The sequence below is a fragment of the Nycticebus coucang genome, chromosome 13 (genome assembly GCF_027406575.1).
Source record: "Nycticebus coucang isolate mNycCou1 chromosome 13, mNycCou1.pri, whole genome shotgun sequence".
NCBI classification, from domain to species: Eukaryota; Metazoa; Chordata; class Mammalia; order Primates; family Lorisidae; genus Nycticebus; species Nycticebus coucang.
The window spans coordinates 64,587,481-64,610,175 of record NC_069792.1 but is presented as its reverse complement, the minus strand read 5'-3'; the positions used below and the strand labels follow the sequence as shown (position 1 = coordinate 64,610,175).

The 22,695-nt window shown below is 41.0% G+C and overlaps 1 protein-coding gene across 2 annotated transcripts in view; it reads left to right on the top strand.

Annotated features, from left to right (window-relative positions):
- Window positions 1–22,695, top strand: part of NCALD (neurocalcin delta) — a 489,836-nt gene that overhangs the window by 251,647 nt on the left and 215,494 nt on the right. Inside the window, exon 3 of one of the 2 annotated variants that reach the window (XM_053558842.1) lies at window positions 22,540–22,589. The exons of the other annotated variant lie outside the window; for it this stretch is intronic. The gene's annotated coding sequence lies outside the window, so the exon portion shown is untranslated. The remainder of the gene's footprint in view (window positions 1–22,539; window positions 22,590–22,695) is intronic. 2 annotated transcript variants of the gene reach the window in all.

The window sequence follows — 22,695 nt, the reverse complement described above, 5'->3', positions numbered from 1 at the left end:
TGGACCGTAAGTTCCTATAGCAGTGGTTCCCAACCTTCCTAATGCCTCCTAATGCTGTGACCCTTTAATATAGTTCCTCAGTTATTTTGCTAGCTCCATCCATGTAAACATGAAAGAGGTAAAGTCTCCATCTTTCTTTAAGGCTGCATAATATTCCATGGTGTACATATACCATTAGCAAAATAACTAAGAAAATGCTACAAAAGCTATGTTAACTAATGTGATGAAAATGTGTCAAACGATCTATGAACCAAGTGTATGGTGCCCCACGATCATACTAATGTACACAGCTATGGTTTAATAAAAATAAAAAAATAAATAAATAAAATAAAAAAATAATAATAATACAGTTCCTCATGTTGTGGTCACCCCCAACCATAAAATTATTTTCGTTGCTACTTCACAACTGTAATTTTGCTACTGTTACGAATTGCAATGTAAATATCTGATATGCAGGACATATTTTCATTGTTACAAAGGGGTCATGACCCATAGGTTGAGAATCGCTGTCCTATAGGCAAGAATTGGTAATTAGTCAAGGTTTGAGATTGGTTAAAATGAATATTGCCATAGCACAAGGTTGTTAGTCTCAGATTGGTGTTTGATAGTGAAGTTCTTGGTGCAGTGAGAGGCCAGCAGCAGAGAGGTTAAGAACTCGGGTTGGGGATGCCCCTCCTCATTTGCTCATGTGGTTTACCAAGCGCATAGTTGAAACATAGATTCTAGTTCTGAGAGGAGGTGTTGCTTGTTCTTTAGAAGAGCTATATACAGTGTTTGAAATGAATGACATTAGGTGAGACTTGGATTCTCTCCCTATCATTCTATTTTAAGTATTTGTTTGGTTTCAAACGTTGGTTTCATGTCCTTGACTCAAAATGGAATTCCACCACCATGAAGAGCTTTTCATTGTGGAAGAAATCACCGCTGAGAGATGACTCATTCAGGTGCAGGCTGACTAGATACTTCATCAAGCTTAAACTTCAGATGTTTTACCACTTACTGATTTGGGGTTTCCTTATATAACAAGACATATATCATTTTCTAATTTAAACCATTTGGCCTATGCTTGTGAGATATTAATGACTTCGAAAGAGTTGACATCAAACAATGATTTATTTCACAAATTGCTGAAATAGGGCTTGTAGTACTTTCATAGTTAGGGCTTGTAGTACTGACATAGTTAACACCCATGTCAATCTGTCACCCCACTCCCTCATAAACATCTTTGCAGGTGCTTACAGATGACAAATGTTTGCAGGTGCTCACAGGTGACAAATGCACCATGAATATGCCCAAGATGAGCCCTCATTTGTCATATTAATTGGAAGGATGCACAGATGTTATTTTTGGAATTGTGTTCATATATTTATTTTATGCATGAAATAATCATAAACATTAGTTTATGTAGACAGTAAATGAAAGAATATGCTATTATATTTCTTATAAAAAAGAAGCATAGACTACTTTTGAGATTTAAAATGTATTACAGCCTAGTCTGCACAGGGAGATTTATCTGATGGAATTTCTCCATTACATTTGTTATTATTTCAGACTAGATTAAAATCTTCAACGTATTGGGCTTGTTCCTTGGTGAAACGTTGGTATTTACTCTTTTCTTAAAAACATCATTCTTATGAACATTCTTAATTTATCTTTAAATATTTTGTAGCATTGGTGGTGGGTTCTTTCAACTCAAGGTCCCGTTTGGAAGCCTATCCTTGGTGAAACGTTGGTATTTACTCTTTTCTTAAAAACATCATTCTTGGGCGGCGCCTATGGCTCAGTCAGTAAGGCGCCGGCCCCATATACGGAGGGTGGCGGGTTCAAACCCGGCCCCGGCCAAACTGCAACCAAAAAATAGCTGGGCGTTGTGGCGGGTGCCTGTAGTCCCAGCTACTCAGGAGGCTGAGGCAAGAGAATCGCCTTAAGCCCAGGAGTTGGAGGTTGCTGTGAGCTGTGTGAGGCCACGGCACTCTACCGAGGGCCATAAAGTGAGACTCTGTCTCTACAAAAAAAAAAAAAAAAACATTCTTATAAACATTCTTAATTTATCTTTAAATATTTTGTAGCATTGGTGGTGGGTTCTTTCAACTCAAGGTCCCGTTTGGAAGCCTATGGATCCATCCAAACGTGTTTGCTGCACCTATGGCTGCCTTGGCTGTTCTGCATCATGGCTTTAATGTACAAACCATTCAGTTTTGTTCTGTTTTCCATTCTCAGCTACGAGTTAGGTTCTGTGCAGTTTATCCAATATGTTGCCGTGCTTTGTCACGTCCTCTGTTCAAACCTAGAGCTTGCCTCACTCTAGGGTTGGACTGTTTGTTGGCTGAACAGCTGTGCTCATTGTGTTATGTTTGCCCTCTGAGTTTCCCCAAGCCTGCCGTGCCTGCTGTTGGAGAAAAACGCTGCCACACTGAAAGTTTAATGGATGCTGGAGCTCTACTCAGATTCAAATATCCAGTGCTGCCAGGCACAGTGGCTCACGCCTGTCATCCTAGCACTCTGGGAGGCTGAGACAGGTGGATCTCTTGAGCTTAGGAGTTGGAGACCAGCCTGAGCAACAGCAAGACCTCATCTCTACTAAAAAAAAAAAAAACAGCTATGTGTTGTGGTGGACACCTGTAGTCCCAGCTACTTGGTAGGCTGAGGCAAGAGAATCGCTTAAGCCCGCAAAATTTGAGATTGCTGTGAGCTAGGATGATTCCATGGCTCTCTACCCAGGGCAATAGAGTGAGACTCTGTCTCAAAAAAAAAAAAAAAAAAAAGAAAAGAAAAGAAAAGACCCCAAATATCCAGTGTTTAGTACTATCTTTGTACCCTGTATTGTCATTTGATGAGGACATCTTGAGATTGTCTAAAATGGACCCTTCTTTTGCTTCCATACACGTTTCCTCTGGTGGGTGATGGATTACTGACTGTTAAATATGTCCACACAAGCGTGTCACTAAATTTCCATTTCAGTGCTCATCTAGCCTTGTTATTGTCAGGTAGTTCTTATTGATATCTAACCTAAACCCTTCTTACTGTTGCCAAAGGCAACCAATTTTTCTTGGATCTTTGCCTTAATCATTACGTTTCTAAAAGCATTTAAGATTTATTTCAACATGCTGCATTCAGAATGTTATTCTAGATACTACTCTCAAAATTGCACATGGAGCAAAATCTTGTTGCTCAAGATATTGGATATGTTTCAAAGAAGCCCAACTTTAACCTTGAAAAGAATAATAAGTTATTAAAAAATAGCAATAATTGTATGCTAACTGCCTTTCTCTTAAAAGCTCCTCTCAGGCACCAAGTTGGCTTGCAGAGAATCTGGTCTTTCTTTTATAATGTGATGGAAAAAGCGTTCATTGGCTTTAAAGTAAGACTCACCTGGGATCACACCGCCACCTACTAGCTTTCTGATCTTAAGGATATTATTTAACTACTTGGAATCTCTTAATAGTAGTTGCCTCATAGAATTGTTGAAGGATCAAATGACATTATCAATGGTAAGGTACCTCGCCAAGGGTAGGCATTCCACAGTGCTCCTTTCTCTCTGCCAGGCTTGTCAATGCAGTGTGACTCTTGTGTAATATGTTGATAAGTACACCAAATTTAATTACTATAAAGCCTCATTAATTAAATCAGAATTTGTAGCTGTTTGGATAGGGTTGATCAGAAGTTAATTTTTTTTTTTTTTTTTTTTGCTAAGAAGAAAGGATTAGCTAAGCAAATTTTTCTGGCATCCAGAATGGAGATAAGAAGAAGAGTTAAGCTCTTAGAAATTCCAATTTGCAGATAAAGAATTAATTAAAAACAATCATTATCTAAGTCACTGAAAGGGTTGGGGAGACAACCTATTTAGGAATGCTTGCCACCGATTGGTGTGCAGGCAGTGTCTGTGACTTACATGGTGTGCCTCATTAAAGCTCATCTGCATTTCAGACATTCTCATCAATTAAGATGTGCTTTCCTTTCGATAAATCTGAATCCGTGAGTTTCTCTAACGCTGAAAAAGTCAAGCATTCAATCAAGGTAAAGTGCTGTCCAGCGGTCACCAAAAACCGTGGGAAAGACTTTCATTTACTTATACTAATTTACACTATCATCGCAATTCCTGTTTTCTCTGCCTTGATTTATTGAACATTTATTGACAGCCACAAAGGACATTCAGTAACTGAAATAGAAGAATTTTTCTCCTGTCATTAGGGTACAGAGATAAATCCTTCCTTCTTTAATAGTGAAAATGTGCTTTCTCCCTCTACCTGGGAATTCTAATCAGATCAAAGCACTGAAGGATCCCAGGTTTAACAAGGTGTTTAAGGATAACATCTATTGTATATTATATTCCATGCTTTGAAGGAATAAGGATGTGGCAAGAGTTAATTGTTTGACTTCCAGCAGTGAATAAGAGGATGATCCAGTCCTTCAGCAAAGCCATACAGATGCTACTGATCACCTGATAATTACCAGGGACCTAGGGTTATTGCCCTCTGCTTAGCACAGGTGGAGGGGCTGGCCTCAGCTCCAGGCTTAAGGGCACGCCATAGATGATTAGCATTATTAAGACATTTTCATAGATGCAATTATTTGTTGCATGTTTCTTTTGAAACCTGCAAATTTTTACCATTAATTCTTTGTCTGAGAGTTACTAAGAAGTCATTAGAAATAACAAGACCAAGTTGGATCATACCTTCTGGTGCTACAATTTTGGTCTTTTATTCACATTATTATCTGAATATGTGTGAGCTGGAAGCTATAGCTGGTTATCTTTGAGAATAAGACTGTTATAGGCACTGCAGAATATGATTGTTAGGAGCTCCGAGTCAGACTTTCTGGATTCAAATCTCATGACTCCATTGAAGCACTCTGTAACGCAGAAGAGTTTAAACTCCCTTAGCAATGGCTTCCCCATCTCCTAAGTAGAATACTTCATAAGAGTATTCTGAAGGTTAAGTGCAGTATTGCCTGTAAAATATTTAATACGGGTCTTCATATATATGTATATTTATTTATACATATACAATGCAAAATAAATAGTAGTAATTTATCATTACTACTAGAAGTCTAATAGGTCAAATGTTTTGATGTTCAAATGAGAAAATGATGGATTCTGGAAACAATTGATCATTGAGTTCAGTAAGCTTCAGGATGCATGATTAAGCAGAGGTTTATGGGTGCTTTTGGAAAGAGTTGGAGAGATGTGGGGGTTTTGTAAATAACAAATCAGGCAACACCATGCTAAGAGCAGGAGTTTGCATTAGACGCAGGGTCCATGGATTTCAGAAATATCTTTTCTAAGTCTTTTGTAATTCCTTAATGGACAACTGAAAAGTTGGGGCTAATACATGGCACGGGATACATGGCATGGGGCACCATCTCTGCCTGTTATCTTTTTCAGTATTCTCCAGCACAGCATTCTGTTTTCCTTTATCACACCAGAAGTGTGCTGATTCATTTGTTTATTTATTCTTCTCTTGAGAATGTAAATTCCATGAGGGCAGGAACCATGCCTGTCTCGATCACATCTGCATCCTCCTGCACTCATACAGGACCTAGCCCATAGCTGGCAATCATTACATATTTGTAGAATGAGTTAAAAAGGAGAGCATTCTTGGCTGGTTAAAAAGGTGTGATCCAAAGATTCCTGGATCCCTAGAAAGAGGTCTCTATTAGAGTGTAACTACTCAGTCAAGTTCTTTCTTGGTTAGATTTATTTAACAATGTAATCATTTACAGGAAGACATATAGAAGGCTTGCTAATCATAACTATAGATGGAAGAAACTGGAGCAGTAGCTGATATCATAAAACAAAATTTTGTTTTAATAAGCTAAACTTAAGTTTATTAAGCTTATTAATAAACTCAATAAGCTAAACTTCAAGTCAATAAGATTGAATGAATGAGGAGGAAAAAATAAAAATGCCTACTTAGATTAAAAACTTAGTTTCCCAGATAAGTAGATCAAATAGAGACAAGGTCCTACAGGAGGTCATGTGGAAGAGACTGGGGTTTTAACTGACCACACATTAATCTGAGCCCATAACACTACATCATGGTAGATTTTTAGCATAAACCTACCTAAGACCATTGGTTCTTGACCTTGGCTACATACTAGGATCTCCTGGGGCACTAGTAAATAAACAAATAAATAAGCAAAAAGACACTGATGGCCAGTCCTCACTACTGTTGATTTTGAGTCAATTTTTTTAAAGGAAAGATTTGGGTATTATTTTATTTTGCTGTTTTCTTTTTTGGTTCCCAAGCAATTCTAATGTATAGGCAGGATTAAGAACCTCTAGCCTGACTTCGTTCCTACCAATAACTACATATCATCCATAATCTGTGTCTAGCATTCTGCTTTCTGATCCTTACCTTTCATATTTCTAAATTAACCCCACTGCCACACTTTTGTGCTGTGGGACCTCTGATCCACTAACTGTGCCACCTTCTGGCTCATTCCCCCACTTCACTCCATGGTCCATTCTAGTAATCACTGCCTTGCATATACCTTCAATACCTTCACCTACTCACCTGACAAACCCTAACCCTGATGGAATCTAAGATAGCAGGTCATAGCTGGAGAAAAGCATGCAAACATGCTGATGGGTCTTACTGAAAATTCACGACTACCAATATCAGGTAGAAAAGGCCACATGGGAATCCTGGTACATGTCCTTAGTCAATTCGTGCTCTCATTCTTGTGGAGTACTGTTGCACCTTTCTCCTCTCCCACATCTCAAACCAACCCTCTTCTCACTTTCGGCTGATGACTCTGCTTCCCTCGCAGAGATGAAGGAATCAAAAAACTTCCATAGTTTCCTGCTACAAAATCTTATTGCCAACCTGCATCTGGACCCGTGTACTCTTCCTTCCCTCCCGTTAACTGGGGTGAATCATCCCTGCTCCTTACTAAAGCCAGCACTTCTCATGTGCCCTGCATCCTATATTCTCTCTAGCTCAGGACTCAGCTCCTGCGACTGGCTGCCAGTCCAGTCTAGCTTCATCAGTTTTCCCTTTCTCCCTACATCATTCCCATCATCTTACAAATAATACAATATCTTCTAGCTTTTAAAAAAGTCTTTTGAATCTGATTTATTGTGATTATTATTGGTAGAGACAGAGTCTCACTGCGTTGCCTAAGCTGGTCTCAAACTCCTGATCTCTAGCAATCCTCCAGCCTTGGCCTCCCAATGAGCTGGAATTACAGGTGTGAGCCATCACACCTGGCCGGTATTCTATAAGCTTTAGCTCAATTTTTCTATTCCCCTTTAGAAAAAAGATTTGTCAAGACTCAATGTCTCTGGAACCCACTCCACTCAGAATTTCCTCCCCTCTGCTCCACCAAAGACTTTGTTAAGGTCCGCTGGTGACTTCCATATTGCTAACTCCAATGATGAGTTCTCCAGGGCATTTGGCACCAGTTACCTTTCTCTTTTAGTTCTTTATTTTCCTTTACCCTTTTAATTACTTGTTTTCTGTCGTGGACTTTAAACTTTTTGGTGTTATATTAGACCCATCAAAATCTTATATGGCCACTTGGTTTCCATGAAAAGAACAGTTTAACATCCTACTTAAACTCAGCTTTCATTTCTGTGTTTACTGCTATTAAGTTTTTTTTATCATGTAAATAAAATCTTATTCTCCTCAGGTCAGTGCTTTGGGGACATTTGCTAACTGTGGGTTTTTGTAATGTGTCTTCCTGTCTCCTACTCCCCCCTTATATACTAATTGTCTGAAATTCTTTACCTAGCTCTTTTTTTTTTTTTTACCTTGTACTTTTCACAACATTTTGTCTACAACATGTTGTGAAAATTACGAATGTTGTTTCACAACCTTTTTGAGGTAGAATCCCCTCCTGTGTTGTACATTTCTCTACCTGTTCCCACTTATTTCTCTAGTTAATCTGCTTTCCCATGTCTTTAATTCTTCCTGTGATCTTTACTTTGAGACTTCTTTGACAAGTTTTTTATATATAGCCTCTTTTAAAATGTTTTTCTTCTTCCCAGCCAGCTTACCCCACTGTTCGTGTGGTGATATTTTCACTTATTTCAGTTTTGTCCAAGTCTGAGGAGGATGGTCCAAGTTGATTCTTATCTTCTTTGTGTATTTCAATCTTATCTCATCTTTTCAGTGGCAGCTTGTCAAGCCTATTTTTGTCCTTAGAGTTTAACAACCTGACAAGTAGGCACGGTTCTCATTTCCTTTTCAACCAAGGTAGCTGAAAGTGCAGCTTCCACACACTTTTGCACTTCCATTTACTTCTAAGTTCTTTGCAATCTGGTTTTTCTGTCAAAATCTAATAAAACTACTCTAAGAAAATTCACGCGTGCCTTTCTGCTGCCCCCTCAGTACTTGTCTGGCTGGCCTCCCTCTGCCTAAACCCTCTGCCTCTTGGATCCTGTGTTGCCATTTTCCCTAGAGTTTCTTCTCCTCTTTTTCCTTTTGGGGCATCTTTTCCTCTGCCTCCTCTTTAACCCTTACTCTCCTCCCAGGCTCTGTTCTTACAACTGTTCTTACTCTGCATGAGCTTCTACTCCCGTAACAATGAAAGGGAGGCTTCACCTCACTGGCTCCATTTTGTTTCTGAGCCCCTGTGGTAATATCTGTTAGGTGGAAAGCTTCTACCTAGCTCTGCATGGAGGTGAGAAGGGAGGTAACAACTGCCTCTTACCCAAAGCTAACTCCCAGGGAGGAAGTAAAAACATAGATAGGAGTACCAGTGCTATGTTAAAGATTTGTAAGAACATCCTATCCTGACCTTCATCCTCCGAAGTTAACTGACCAAGAGCAAAGAAATTTTAGAACATCCTCAGACCCTCACTGACACCCAGACGTCTACAGTTGGTCCTCGGTTACTTCTTGTAACCCAACACCTCCCCTTTCTCCTTCCCTTAAGATACAAAGCAGCATAAAATTCATACTAATTTAAGATGGTTTTTTAGGACAGTAGTCTGCCATTTTCTGTCTGTCCAGATAAAAGTCTCTGCCTTGCCCCAACACCGTGTCTCTCTCCTTATCGGCTGTTCTGCCAAGTTCTGGGTAGTAGGAACTTGGAGCCTGTTATACCCAGATTCATTTAACTAAGCCCTCTGCCTTGGTGCTGTTTCCATACTGACTTGGCTCCTTTCTCACCCTCCCTCCTCATCCTCCCAACCCATTTAACTATTACTTTCTCCGAGAAGGTTTTCTTCAGTCCCAGGTTAGACTATCGTCTCCTCCACTGTGCCCCGTGAGTTCACTGGCACTGTTACCATACACTGCACATCATGTTATGGTGAAATTACCTGTTATTTTCTGAAGGGCAGAAACTATGACCATTCTTATATCCCCATGCCTTGGATGGAACTTCAGAGCTTTCTCTGAATGAGATGGACTCCTTTATCATCTAGCTGAGAGTGTATATCAGCTCAATAAAATGTTTTAGAAATGATGATCTAGATGACATTTTCTCTTGTTAACCTTCTGTGGTATCTTCCTACTTCTGACGAGGTCACTATTATATATTTGTGTGGTCTCTGTGTGTTGCCTTCAGCCATCACTCATAGGCTGACTCATAGGCTGACTCAAAGCCTTTTCTGAGTCCCCACTGCTGTCCCAAACTCCTGATTGTTCCAGGACCTCCTACCCCCTGCTTCCAAGCACTTCTTCTCCTGCTACAGAGTTTCTGCTTCCTTGAGGCCTCCAACACCCAGGCCACATCATTTGGGGGCAGTGAGGAGGGAGCTGCTTCTGAGTTCCTCATTTGAGTGTATATGTAAGTTGGAGGCTTGGAGCAGGGGCAGGGCAGGGCAGCCTGGAAAAGAAGGTGCAGAGTCAGAAGGCAGCTGTATCAGTTTCCTAGAGCTGCTGTAACAAGTCACCACAAACTTGGAGGCTTAAGACAACATAGATTTATCCTCTCACAGTTCTGAGGTCAGAGGTCTGACGGCAGTTTTACTGGGTTGAAGTGTCAGCAGGGCCACTTTCTTCTGGAGGCTCTGAGAGCACACTCCATCTGCTGGCCTGTGCCAGCATCCAGCAGCTGCAGCGTTCCTTGGCTCCTGGCTGCATCACTCCAATCCCTACTTCTGCCTTCTCGTTCCTTTCTCCCTGACTCCAATTTTTCCTATGTCCCTCTTATAAAAGGGACACTGTGATTACATTATCTGATTGCTCAGATAATCTGTTCATCTCAAGATTCTCAATTACATCTGCCATACAAGGTACGACTTACAGATTCTGGGGACTATGCATGGATATTGTGAGGGGCCTGATCAGCGTGGAAACACGAGCTAACTACTGTTAGTGAAATAAGAGCCTGAATCTTTGGTTTTTAGCCAGTATGAGGGTCAACACGTATATATATAAATATGCATTAAGGAAGAAAAACTGTTGCTCTGATGCTGATCTAGGTAACAGAAAACCAATAATGTGAAGGGGAAAAATTCTGAATTTTGTATAAAAGTAATAATATCTACAGCCATTTATATGAACTACCTATAATATATGTCTAAATACCTGACAGCAAATATCAATACCTGATATTCTCTAACTAATTAGTTTATTAGATTATCATAAAGCAGGGGCCCAGGAGTGTTGAATAGTTCTAAATGAGCTCTCCCTTTAACAGGAATATGAGGCAACCAGGCTCCAGGACTCTGAACAAAGAAAACAAAGAATGTTTAGACTTTTAGAGCTTGCTTTCTTTCTTCTGCATCTTTTTTTTTTTTTTAAACAAGGCTGTGGGTAAGGGAGATAACTGGCTAAGGAACAAAAAAGGGAAGAAAGTCCTTTATTTGCAAAGCTTGACTTGCCCGTGTAAAATACACACACACGGAGACAGGAGAGCTGCCAAACTGAGCATGTGGGGTGGGAAGGCTGATTCGGAGCTGGCTTGCTTTTGTTTTCCCAGAGGCCACATTTTAATTATGAATCTGGGTGAGCAAATGCGGATATGATTCTTTTAGGGCCAGACAATGTCTTCCAGAGTTGTGTCTGGCTGCCAGGAGGTGGGCATTTTTCTATAAGCTCCCACTCCCGTTGGCTGAGAACTATTTGTGGAGTCTTCTCCTGGCTGCAGCTTCCTGGCTGCACTGTAGCTGGTAGGTCCCTGCCATGGGGGAGAAGACCCGCAAACAGTCAGAAAATGCCCACCTAGGGGCAGAGGAGTCTGCCCTCACCTCCATCTGCCCTCAAATTGCTGCAAATTCAATATGGTAGGCAGGAAGTAGTGTAGGGGACCCAAGGCAAGAAGCACAGAAAAATCCCCTCTCAAACGATAGGCGGGATGGCAAGAAGGGCCCCATGATATGATGCCATCTCTTAGTCCAGGGAAAGATGCCACGTGTTCCTCATGGAACGGGCCTGGGATGGGAGTGTGACGTGGGGTCACAGCCTGTGAGTACTGCTGCCCCTTTGCAGAGCCTCTGTCCTCCCCATGTAAAATGAGAACAACAATATCTCCTTTTAGGACTTGTTAGTTGGCGTTAAAGAGAAATAACGTGTGCCAAGTGCTCAGCGTGGCAGCAGAGACAGGCCTATACCTATAAAGGGGAGTAGTTGGGTGTTCTTGTCAAAAGGAAATGAAAAGGACAGAAAAGGGCCAAAACAAAACAAAGCAAAAAGAGGAGGAAAAAAAAGCAAAAAGAAAAGAAACAGGGAGAAAAGAAAGGTGACTGATTATCACTGAGGCCTCTGTTACAGGAAATACGTCACACATGTTCATGTTCTTTCCCAATAACGTCTGCAGCTATTTCAGGGCTGGGAAGTGGAGTCATGCAAATGTTTCCCTCGGGTCTCTGTCCCCATCTCTTCCCATTCCCCCACTGTGCTTCCTTGGCACTCCCTGGGTGGGATTTCTGACTTCAGATGCTTCTTCCCCCATTTAGGGTTGTTTTACAGCTGCTGGACTGACCCCGCTAGTCTTGTGAGCAAAGACCAGGCCCTGTGTGTTGGAGGAGCCTTGGTCTCCTACTCAGGTCAAGGGTAAGTAAACTGCTCTAGTCGTCAGCCCCGTTCGTTCATGTAGTCCAAATCACATTTGGCAGCAAATGACCTTTGCAATTTGGGGTAGACTTTCACTTGCTCATTGCTTCTTGGAACTCAGGTGGTTAGTATTTCAATCTGCCATAGGCTTGCTGACCCCAAAAAGCCAGGCAGGGGAATACTTCAGGCTGGCCTCGGGGTCAGTGATGCCAGGGACAGCGCTGCTGGTGACACAGCAGCTTTCTCCTCCTCTTTATGTGACACTGATAAGGGGATTCTAGTTCTAAAAGCAGAATCACTGGTGAAAGCCCCCCAAAAGGAGCTGTACATTGCTTCGCCATAGAAACAAATATTGACTTGGTAAATGTAGAATGTAAATGTTTTGGCACAGTAACTGAGATAACGCCAGAAAGGCTATGTTAACCACTGTGATAAAAATGTGTCAAATGGTTTATGAAGCGAGTGTATGATGCCCCATGATCATATCAATGTATACAGTTATGATTTAATAAAAAAAAAAAAGAAACAAATAATTGCTCACAGACTAGCGATGTCATCACCTCCCCAGAATAGAAAAGGTCAAAGTAATGACCCAGGTTCTTGATGTCCTGGCTGCAGAGGGTCACACTCACTCCCACTCCTGTGCACTCACGCACTTGGTGCTGGTGAAGGATTGGTTCGGATCCTGCTATCTGGGTCGCTAAGTCTGGGAAGGATTTTAGAGCCAAGACCCCATAAGACTCCAGTGGGATGAATGTTGCTAACTCATGCTGCTGCACAGCTTCCATTGTGTCTTCTGTGGGAGGTGGCATGTTTTGATGGCTCTGAATCAAGACATGTGAGTCCTCCTAGCTTATTAAACCATGAGCATGGGCGCTCCTCCGCTTCCTGTTCAGGGTGACGCGGGAGGTAGAGGACCCTCTGACCGCCGAGATGGGCAGCGGGGAAGAGGGCACTAGACAGGGGTCACTGTGAGTTTAGAAGCTTAAGGCGCTCTGGCATGGTGCTCACACGGACGCCTGTTCTTGTAAGATTTCTAAAAGGAGGAGATTTTCCTACAATTGGTGAAGAACACAGTCTCTTTCCTCTGCATCTTACCCTCTGTGCATTTACCAGCATGGGGGTGGCAAGGGAGGAGGAGCCTCTGGGGAATCGGATGAAAGGGAAGCTGAGTTGGAGATGCGTTCTGTTTGGATTTAGTGAGATATATTTATGTGACTTACAGTCACTTTTATGTATACGTATTTCTAGTAGTTAATTAAGACAAGTATGTTATTTTTCTGGATTTTTGTGATGCTAAGCTATTTTCAGTTTCTAAAATTTGTAATTTTTCTAATTACTTTTCTCATTCTGAAAATATTCATATTTGTATCTAATTTTGTAATTATATTTGTAAATATATATAAAATATAATTTATATTTTCTTAAAAGGAGCCTCTTATTATGCAAGTTCAGACCCCACAAACCTGGATCTGTTTTCTCACCCCCAGAGAAACACCTCTCAGGGCCTCCTTCCCACCTCCCCTTTCTTCCTCCCTTCCTTTCTTCCTTCTTGTTTTCCTTCCTTTTTTCTTTCTCCTTTTCCTGCTCCTCCTCCTTCTCAGTCTTCCCCTCTTCTTTGGAGAATTCACTTGAGTTTCTGATTTCTTGTTCCTGTTTACTTTCTATTAGAATCAAGGGGAAAACATTTCATGTATATAAAGGGTTAAGTAAGATTTTATAGAATGGCTTGACAACCCAATGACCACATAAAATGGGAATACCCACAAAAGATTGTGTCTTGACGTTACTCAAAAATAAAAACAAAGCAGGAGGAATCACGCTACCAGACCTCAGACAATACTACAAATCGATAGAGATCAAAACAGCATGGTACTGGCACAAAAACAGAGAAGTAGATGTCTGGAACAGAATAGAGAACCAAGAGATGAATCCAGCTAATTACCGTTATTTAATCTTTGACAAGCCAATTAAAAACATTCAATGGGGAAAAGATTCCCTATTTAACAAATGGTGCTGGGTGAACTGGCTGGCAACCTGTAGAAGACTGAAACTGGACCCACACCTCTCACCATTAACCAAGATAGACTCTCACTGGATTAAAGATTTAAACCTAAGATATGAAACTATAAAAATACTAGAAGAGAGTGCAGGGAAAACCCTTGAAGAAATTGGGTTGGGCTAGTTTTTCATGAGAAGGACCCCCCGGACAATTGAAGCTGCTTCAAAAATACACTATTGGGACTTGATCAAACTAAAAGGCTTCTGCACAGCCAAGAACACAGTAAGTAAAGCAAGCAAACAGCCCTCAGAATGGGAAAAGATATTTGCAGGTTATGTCTCCGACAAAGGTTTAATAACCAGAATCCACAGAGAACTCAAACACATTAGCAAGAAAAGAACAAGGAATCCCATCGCAGCCTGGGCAAGGGACTTGAAGAGAAACTTCTCTGAAGAAGACAGGTGCATGGCCTTCAGACATATGAAAAAATGCTCATCATCTTTAATCATCAGAGAAATGCAAATCAAAACTACTTTGAGATATCATCTAACTTCAGTGAGACTAGCCTGTATCACAAAATCCCAAGACCAGAGATGTTGGTGCGGATGTGGAGAAAAGGGAACACTTTTGCACTGCTGGTGGGAATGCAAATTAATACATTCCTTTCGGAAAGAGATATGGAGAACACCTAGAGATCTAAAAATAGATCTGCCATTCAATCCTGTAATCCCTCTACTGGGCATATACCCAGAAGACCAAAAATCACATCATAACAAAGATGTTTGTATTAGAATATTTATTGCAGCCCTATTCATAATTGCTAAGTCCATGGAAAAAGCCCAAGTGCCCATCGAGCCACGAATGGATTAATAAATTATTGTATATGTACACCATGGAATATTATGCTGCCTTAAAAAAAGATGGAGACTTTACCTCTTTCATGTTTACATGGATGGAGCTCGAACATATTCTTCTTAGTAAAGTGTCTCAAGAATGGAAGAAAAAGTACCCAATGTACTCACCCTTATTATGAAACTAATGTAGGACCTTCACATGAAAGCTATAACCCAGTTACAACCTAAGAATAGGGAGAAGGGGGAAAGGGAGGGGAGGGAGGGGGGAGGTAGGTGGAGGGAGGGGGATTAATGGGATTACGCCAGCGGTGCATCTTACAAGGGAATATGTGAATCTTAGTAAAAGTGGAATGTAAAGGTCTTAGCAAAATAACTAAGAAAATACCACGAAAGCTATGTTAACTAGTGTGATGAAAATGTGTCAAACGGTCTATGAACCAAGTGTGTGGTGCCCCATGATCATACTAATGTACACAGCTATGATTTAATAAAAAATAAATAAAAAAAGAAAAAGATTGTGTCTTGAGTTCTGAATGTCCCTCTTGGAAGGTCGTCTGGATAATGACTGTCCCCTACTTCATCTGGCCTCTACCCCTGGTTCTGGCTCACGCCTACCCTCCTCAAAGGACACCCCACACTTTTAGGTTTGTCTTCCCAGTACATAGGATTCTTCACAGACAGTGTCTGTGCATTTAATACCCTTTGCTCAGCATCTTTTTACTCTTTTTTTTTTTTTTTAACTAAAAATGTCATTGTGTTTCTCCATCCCAAGTAAGTAAGAAGTAGCATATTGATGTTTAGGGAAGAGCTGCTAGAGGCAACCCCACTTGGAAAAATTAAAGTCTCAAAAGCAAACAAAGAGACAGGGAAAGAACAAAAAACAAAAGAAACTCCTGAAAGTGAATGAAGAGAAAGTAAGAGAATAAAACACAGAAAACTGAAAATAAAGTGTTCTCAGCCTGAGAACCAAATTACATTTGGTTTAGAACAGTGGTTCTCAACCTTCCTAATGCCATGCAACCCTTTAATACAGTTCCTGTAGGTCGCGACCCACAGGTTGAGAACCACTGGTTTAGAAGGAAGCAGGTGTCCACACTTCCAAATGCCTGCGGGCAGTATCGTGGAATCACTGATGCTGGTGACGACTGAGGTGGGGGTTTGGAATACAAAGGCAGACATTTGAAAAATTCTCAGAGGAATAAATTTTAAAGTTTTAATTTTAATGGAATCCCTGTAGTCGAGGACGCTCACTCTTAGTGTATATATTATTCTTTAGTAATTTTGATCAAATGAGATGTATTTTATTAAATTCCTGGAATTAGGGGGAAGTGTGGCATATAAGTGAAGACTCAATTTCGGGGTCAGATAAGCCTGGTCATATATCTTAGTTCTACCTGATTAGCTGTGGACCCCTCTGAGTGTCATTTCTTCATCTATAAAATGAGGGTCATAATCTGTACCTTATAATATCTGTAAGAGATTGTCCATCTATTAATTAATTCCTACTAAGGAGTATGGAGAAATGACTGTGTGAAGCTTTTTGCAAAATCATTTTCTAGTCAGTTCCTGGCTTGTCATTCAAATTGCAGCCGTGACAGATTTCCAGTGTTGCAAGAAAAGGTTAGCACTTCATCAGCTGTCTGGGCATTAAATAGACATGAAAATATTTGTTAAAATATTTTCTTTCCTGTTATTTTTAGGTTTGTTTCCTTCCACACTTTTTTTTTTTTTTCTGGGAAGAATAGGAGAATAAGTTGTACTCAGAATAAAATCCAAACTCTGAGGGCAGTTGGCTGGAGGAGGGAGGGCAGGTGGTATGATCTCACCTAAGACGCATATAGCGTGAGGGTGTTCAGCACGCTGTCCCAGGGGTGAAGGGCTCAACTACAACTTGAACTTTACCTTAGAATTGTAAATGATGTAACCTACACATCTGTGCCTCATATTAATTTGTAATAAAATACAATAAAGAAAAAAAATCCAAACTCTGCCTGGGCCCTGCCCACCTCAGGGGCACTCATGCTATTTCCCTCCCTCCTTTCTTTCTTCCTTTCCTTTCTTTCTCTTTCTTCTTTAGAGTCTCACTTTGTTGCCCTTGGTCGAGTGCTGCAGTGTCATATCTCACAACAACGTCAAACTCTTGGGCTCAAGTGATACTCTTGCCTCAGCCTCCCAAGTAGCTGGGACTACAGGCGCCCACCACAATGCCTGGCTACTTTTAGAGATGGGGTCTTGCTCTAGCTCAGGCTGGTCTCAAACTCCTGAACTCAAGCAATCCACCCACCCCCCCTTAGCCTCCCAGAGTGCTAGGATTACAGGTGTGAGCCACTGCGCCTGACCATGCTATTTTCTTTTCCCGCCACTTTCTTTTGTATCCATTGCTCAGATCTGGGGACACATTATACCCTTTTTATTGCTGGGCCTTTACACAAGTTGTCCCCTCTGTATGAATTGCCTGTCCCCTAACTCTTGGTAAGGTTGGCTCCTTCTCATCTTTTACTTTTCAACAGAGAAGATACTTCCTTAGAAACCTTCATCTTATACATTTTCTTGCCTGTTCTGCTCCATCTGGGGGTCCGGCTACTCTGCCTTAGGCACACTGATGACAAATATTTATTAGTCGATGTATGAGTTTATTTGTATTTCTTTCTTCCCTCCCCTCAGGGGGCAGAGAATTTTCGTATCTCATTGGTGAACACTCCTGGTGCCTAGCACAGAGCCTGGCAGCACCTTCAGGCCCTTATATGTGCTCTGAATGACTGCTAATGAATAAATTGTAAACCTGTGAAAAGGTAAAATAAAGTGGGGGAGGGAGTGAGCGTGGTGACAGAGGATGGCAGCGTGAGGATGTGCTGGAGCATGAACAGACTTTCTGGGATCTGGACTGTGGTGGGCAGTGACGACAAATCAGCAATAGCAGAAGGAAAGAGGAAGCCACAGTGGGCAGGGCCAGTATCTGCTAAGGGAAGAGAGGCTTCGGAGCCACCTGTTCCAAGCACTCATTTTAGCTCTTCTCAATGGGAAACTGACTTCTAATTTCTTTGCATTGTGTAGGAACAAAAATAATAACTCATCACACAATTCAGAATGTGGAAAGGGCATCTCTGGGAAGTGGCCATGGACACAAGTGCTGCTTACTCTGAACTTCACCCATTCCCTGGAAGACGCCCACCCACTTATCCCTAAGCCGACTCTACCTAACTCAGCCATTGCACCAGTGGCTTTTTGGTTGTTTATCACGCATTAAAATTTGTGTTTCCCAGAGTTATCAGTGAACGCACATAGGCAGAGCTGGTGTGGAGAAGTCATTACGACTGCAATCTTTGGTGTCAAATGCCAGCTCTGCCACTCAGTAGGGTATACACTTGGACATTTTATTTAATTCCTTCAAGTTTGATGTCCCTCACGTTTAACATGGAAATAGTCACTGATAGAGATGGTCATTTTGGTTGGTACCGGCAAATGGTTAGAGTTCAATAAAAATTCATTACTGTGAGTCCTTCCAAACCATATTTATCTTTTAAACAGCTCCTGTGGTCATAGAAAGCTTAGAATGTAATCAATAGAAATAAACTGAGATTACTGGAGCCAGAAAAATAAAATTTAATGGATAAATAAAAATTTATTGATAAATAAGTTTATCACTAGCTTAAAGAACTGGGGGGAGAGCTGACCAAGAGGAGGGCCATAGCAGTTGGGGGTCTCAGAAGTGGGAAGGGACAGGCCTCCTTCCAAGGTGCTGCTGCCACCGCTGGCTCTGCTGTGGGTGCTCTTGTTGGCATGAGATGTAACTGTCCTGGAGCGAGAATGAGACGCCTGTGGTGGGTTTAGGCCCTTCCCTGTGCTCAGAGGAGCTAAAGTATGGGATTTGTTGCCCCACCAAAGCCATGTAGAGCTAGGAAGGACAGTTCCATGAAGACAGATGCTGGGTAGACACAACCACCTGGACTCCCCAGATCATGGCTGGCAGTCCTGAGCATCTATCTGCCCAGCAAACTTCTCTTGCCTGATTTTTCAGCTTCTCCCATGTCCAGATTTAATGACCTTCAACCATAACCCAACATCATTTCCTCCTGTCTTTCCAGATAATCGTTCCTTCTTTTGAATGACTTCTGTGATGTTGATTCACTCGGACATTCATTTAGTCAACAAATATTTATTGAACACCTGCTAGGTATCAGGTTTTGTCCTGGGGGCTGGTTTACCTCCGTGAACCAAAGAAATTCTATGCCCTCAAGGTGAAGGACATGTTTCCCAAAAGGTGATAATGAGAGAAGCAGAGGTGCGGCATGCAGGGAGGGGTGTGGCGTGCAGGGCAGGGTGTGCTCAGGTTGTTTATTCTTGTTTCTAGGCACTGATCACATCCAGTGACTGGCAATAATGATCAGCTGGCTTCATCCCCTCTGGATCGAGCAGCTTTAAGTGCTCTGGCCCTGCCTGGTGGTGGGTGCTGAGTAAATGTGTGTTGAGTGAATGGATAAGTGCACCCCTCCTAGCATGGCTCCGGGATGGTTGTGTTTTCTCCTGTGAGCCAGCCAGCCCTCCTCCCAACTGGTACACTGCAGGTGGCCTGGGCTCTGCTCTCACAGGGACTCTACATATACAGTGTTTTTGACTGACTGACTAGCTAAATAAGACATTTGCTTAATCCTCAGGTAGCCAGTCTCTCTTCTCAGGAGTCAGATTCATTTCTTGGCTTTTTTTTTTTTAATTATTACACATGCTTTCTGAATTTAAGACCAACTCTAAAACATAGATGAGAAAAATATTTATCCCTCACAACTTAAATCATAGGATTATGACATGGGAATGAATCACACACAGCATGTGAAGGAACCTCAGGAGAGCACCTGGCCCCAGGGTGCCATGGGTATTGTGGCAACAGCAATGATACTTTAAGGAGAGCTAGAATCCTATTAAATCTGCTCCTTCCGTATTTAATGTCCATGTTTTCAAAAAAGGAGAGAACTCAGTGAATCTTCTTTTAAGGACTTGGTCTAAAAGAAACAAGAGAATGGAATGCTTTGAAGTATTTTTATTAGGCATTTGTGTAAAACAGAGCAGTGTGGATGCCACAGTGTTCGGATGTGGCCCCACCACAGCGGGATTCAGGGTTTTTCACTACAGACCCATGAATGGGCTGCCCTTGACACTGCTCTCTGCTTCCGATGGTAGCTGTGTTTATACATGGTCGGCTGTGTTGTGAGTATATTTAGCTTATGATGAATGCCCGAGAGGATGAATATCATCTGTTTCCAGTTTAGTTGTGTTTTGGAGCATGGTACATTTTTTTTCCAGATGAATGAATATTAAGCCTTTTCCACATCCTGGGGAAATTAAGGATTGGATTTTGAAGTATAAATTGCCAAACTTGTGGAGATCAAATTAAAACTGAGTGTAAAGAGCTATTGATTCTATTTAGAAACATTTGTCAGAATATACTGCCCTGTTCAATGAAAATAGCATGTTTTGGGTGAAAATTAGATACCGATATTGACAGGCCAGAAACCATTTCATTCACAAGTTGAGTACTTGGATGGTGTGGCCTTCGTTAGAAATCATGTTTAAATGGTCTTAGTGACTACACAGTGTTTGCATATAAGATTTAAATCTTTTCAAAGCCACTTTTTATCCAAATGTTGTCAGACTTTCAGATCTCTAAGAGTGAGTTAACCTTGAAATTTGTATGTGTATAGGCAAAGCAAAATACAGAAAATATTTTCAGCATTATCACTATCACAAAAGGATTCATTCCAGGCTACTAAAAAAGGAAATTTGGCTAGTGGCATTTATTTATTAAGATAGTGATCTTCAAAGAAAAGTTGACTGCCTTCAAGTAGATGTCAAAACCAGAGGGGACTTTACAGTGATTGCACATACCTTTCCCATATATAGAGAGCTAGTGATGGTGATTGCCTGCTCCAACGTCCCCTCTTTGCTAACGAGTGGCTGAGTTGGGGCTGAACCCCAGACTTCCACTCTTTCTGCCTTATCCCTTTGTCTCCCTGAAGTGAGAAATTAGCAAGATAGATATGTAGTGGTCATAGTCTGTTCATGCTGCTATAATAAAATACTCAAAACTCAGGAGTTCAAGACCAGCCTGAGGAAGAGCAAGACCCTGTCTCTACTAAAAATAGAAAAATTTATCGGGCTTTGAGGAGGGTACCTGTAGCTCCAGCTACTTGGGAGGCTGACGCAGGAGAATTGCTCAAACCCAGGCATTTGAGGCTGCTGTGAGCTAGGGCTGATAACTAGCCTGGGGCAACAGAATGAGACTGCTTCCAAAAAACAACAACAAAAAGCAAAATACAGTCACTTGTTTCTTTTCATATTTTAGCAATAAAAAAATCTTAGAACGTCACTGTTCAAGTTGTGATATATTTGGATGTCAACGATGTAACTTTGAGATGAAGGAAAATATATAAAAATCATTTCACAGATTTTTTTTCAGTAAAAAGAAAATTGTGCTTGGAAAGATTATATTTTATTCAGCCAAAACCTCTTCTATTATATCTATATTATAAGAATGTACAGGCTATTATGAGTAAGAAAAAAGTAAGAATTTGTCTTAGATCAAAATTCCTAAATTGCTAGAACTAAGAATAAAGTAATAGCCATCATTCGTGGAACATTCTATGGTTCAGCAACTTGCCTGAGGTTCTTACACTGAAAGATATTGTCTTTATTCTCTGTTCAAACATTTACTAACTCTTTGGTAAAGTTCCTGGTTCTGCTTTAACTATATTCGATTCTTATGAAACGCTTAGGGGAATATGAGTCTTTGGTGCATTGACTGAAATGCATTTTTCAATGATTAGTACATCATGAAAAGCATAGAAATTGGTACTTACGCTTTTTTCTAATATATCAATTGGGATGCCTTTTCTTCTTGAATAATTACAATTGATTTTTTACTAAAAAAGGAAAGAGATTTAGAAATCCGAACAGTTGTATATTTCTTGGTATTTTATTCCTAATGAAAGTGATACTCTGATATTCAAGAATATAATAATATGAGTTGGAATTTTTTTTAAAAACAGATCTCTTAAGAAGGCTTTGGCTCTCTTGATGGTTTTGCAGCTACGTTAGATACACAAATTAGAATGGTCTAGATGGGCACTCTCAGAAGTTCTAAAATGTTCTCAAAGGGAGGTTATAAATGTCAGGCACAAAGTCTGAAAGATCATACCCTCCCCGTGTCCATTAGTGATGGCACCCAGTAGATCACACCCTGACATGCTACGTCAGTCTTTCCACGGGCTAATGCCTTTAATCATTCCTTTCTTCTGACACCCTCCTGCCCTGTGAACCTAACCGATATATTAGTCTCATTTATTGACCTATTTTATTATGATTTCTTATTGTTGTTAAATCTAAGGTAGCTCATTTGATGCTTGTGCTGAACTGAAAATGAAGGTCCACATTCTTGTGTGTCCCTTCACTGGGACCCCATGTCCTCTTCAAGGAGTTGTAAACATTAATTAGAAGTCAGTGGCAGTCTCCCTATTGTATTTGCTTCCACTTTCTTTCTCTAGGGGAGTGCACTTGCTGAGCTCCACACCCATCCCAACCTGCCCTCAATTTTCCAGAAAGCACTATTGACAAAGACTGCACCCAAGTCATGGATGTCTCACAGTGCTCCACCACTGGAATGGGCGGGGAGTAAATGACTTCAGGACAAAGAGTCCTTTAGGATATTTGTGTTCAGTGTTGGTGTTTTGCTTGTTTCTTTCAGATCATTTTGACTTTGGTTTTTTGCAACCATCTACTAGTGACAGTCACAAAGTAAGTGTACATTTAATTTTTTCTTCCTATTCAGCTATAAATGGAAATCTTGGTTTTATTCACTGGTATTTACCAGTGAATAATAGCATAAGGAATGGAAAGTCCG